A 2,871-nucleotide genomic window follows, 5' to 3' on the forward strand; every position below is an offset into this window, starting at 1 on the left:
AACTTGCGGAACAACGGCCACGTAGCTGCACGTTGTCAATAATAAAGCAACAGTGACCAAAACATAATAAAACACTCGATCGAGGCCAGATCGGTACTCTATTCGGCACTAAACAGGCTGGGCAAAGGTACCGTGCAGTTTGACCGTGATACGATACAAGATATCGATAGATGCAGATATATAATACTAGACGCGTAACTGTATACTATAAAATACTTGCTGCTTTTATACAATACCTTGATAAATTGTATAATTACTCATTTTTATTGAAGACCAGTGCATAATTATGCCATGAAATGTATAGGGGACGTTAATTATACTGTTGAAATTATATTTAGGTAATTGCAAAATAGAGGAGAAGAAAGCAAATGGGATGAAAAGGCAACTTGCCACCGGCAAGGACCGAACCTGCAAACTTCAGATGTTGGGGCTACGATGTTTAGCCGAACTCTGTATCACTGGCATGCTTATTCAGTGGCCTCACCAAACCTGCAACCATCATAAATAACTCACAACAGCTCGATTAAAATTAACGTCCTGCAAGTTGGAGTTTGCTGGGAAACGTGCTCTCCGAGATTCATAAATTCGTTTCGCGCTGAAGGCAAGAACGAGGAGAAAGCGACGATGACAAATTCTGCCGAAAATTAACGAATTCCGTGCGTTGTGTTCGTCTCTCGGTGTCCAGTTTCATATTTAGTGAAAGAATGAACTACACGTATACCCACCAAGTAGCTTAGTGTGTGCCCCATTGAACTTCTTTACTACAGGTAGGCCTACTCCATTTGTCGACGCATCACAGCTGTGTGGACTTTAAATAAGCGGGAAAGACATCCAGAAATTGACTGAAGATTGTAGCTGCGACATAGCGTGCCGCGGCCTGGATTCGATCCTGCGACCTTCGCGTCAGCAGTCAATCACCACAAGCATAGTACCACCTTGGCAGGTCCCCGGCATTGCAAACACGTTGAAAGGGTGTTCATCTCTTGCCGTACAAAGACCCCTATTTGCTTCGAAACGACGTCGGCAATGCGTACTTAGCCCGCTAAACATGCAGCCTATTCAGCGCATTAATGCGTGTGAGGCGATGACTGCGACCGCGGCCTATAATATATATATATATATATATATATATATATATATATATATATATATATATATATATATATATATATATATATATATATATATATATATATATATATATATATATATATATATATATATATAGTGAAGTAGATTCTCCGTGAGCGGTCACAACGTGGTTTATTTCGACGTTTCGGCCTAGAGTCTGGCCTTCATCAGGATCCTGATGAAGGCTAGACTCTAGGCCGAAACGTCGAAATAAAGCACGTTGTGACTGCTCATGGAGAATCTACTTGACTACTTGCAACGCTACCGCTGCGGCCACTCAACCACCATGCCTGCATATATATATATATATATATATATATATATATATATATATAGAGAGAGAGAGAGAGACAGGGAGAGAGAGAGAAGCTGAAGTAAGAGAAAGGCCGGGAGGTTAACCATGCGAGCGTCCCGTTGCAGACTGCCTGACACTAGGGATAATGTAATGGGGATATGTGAAAGAGAGAAGGAGAGCACTGCACGTACAAAGAAGTACATGCAGTCAATCACTAATGCCGAAGCTTCTTTGACCTACATGAGTTCAGAGTTCTGACATGCGCCTGGGATATCACGGCCTTTGAGAGTGCTGTCAGCGAGCCGTGGTGATTACTGAGGCACTGGAAACACTGGATTAAGAGCCTCCAGCATTTTAAGGGCAGTTTGGACTGTCGAGAGTATTTAGCTTAGTCAGAAGCATAAATATGGTGCCCAGAAGAGATCAAAGCATCGCAGGGATGTCCTGGTTTTTATGACGCAAGTTCTGGGGAACCAGCACTTCCATTTACCCTGTCGGTGTTTGCTGCGACCATTCAAGTCACTGTACATTATGCTGTGTCTTAGACGGCGGTTCTGGCTGTGACGCTCACTGCGCCTTTGGTAATGCCCGCCATACTACGGTGGCAATGGGCTCTGGTGTGGTCTTGTTCACGGAAATCCACTCTAACGTGTCTGAGTTTATATATAAGCAACATCAGCCCTCTATATGACCACTGTAAATAGTGAACACGCACCACACTCCCTGCATCACCCTGTGACTGCGTTAACTGGGCAATGCACTAGAGTTTCTCACGCCCTGTTGCTTTTTCAGGATTAACGCTGTGCATGAGCCATCATCTTTTGCCCACCGTGCAACCAGCAGCAGCAGTGAGACACTAGGACTTCCCAGCGAGTATATCTTCCTTCCTTCCTGGGATCCCTTGGTTCCAGTGTCCTTATATATAACACCACGAATCTATAGACATATGACGAGCCGAGAAAAACAAGACGACGTATGACGCGGCCCAGGTGGCAATATCTGTGGTTCGGCGAGCAATACAAAAACAAAAAACAACACCGACGGCGTTATAAGACCCAAAGGCGGCCGGACGCTTTATATAGGTGGACTTACCGCGGCCACTTTCTTAGCGCTTCGCTGCACCTCCCCCTCCCCAGCTCGCACGCCCACCGAGCCCTGGGCCGGGACCCTCAGTGACGCGGGTCTAGCTACACGCTCCAAGAGGCGGCTTCTGCGAAGAAGCCGCGCCACCACGCGTCGCCTCGCACGCGCCCTCGGCTCGGCCGGCTTCTCCCGCGGGAAAGACTGACTGCATATAAATAACGTCATTACGAGTCGTCCTCTGTCGGAGGCGTACACCGCGCCAGGAACAGACGAAGCTCTCCGCCTTCTCCCTTGCGCATAGTTACAAAAAAAATAATAATGTATATAAGTTAGGGTAAAAAATGAAGTTAGGAAAGTGAACA

The sequence above is a fragment of the Rhipicephalus microplus genome, chromosome 3 (genome assembly GCF_043290135.1).
Source record: "Rhipicephalus microplus isolate Deutch F79 chromosome 3, USDA_Rmic, whole genome shotgun sequence".
Lineage (NCBI taxonomy): Eukaryota > Metazoa > Arthropoda > Arachnida > Ixodida > Ixodidae > Rhipicephalus > Rhipicephalus microplus.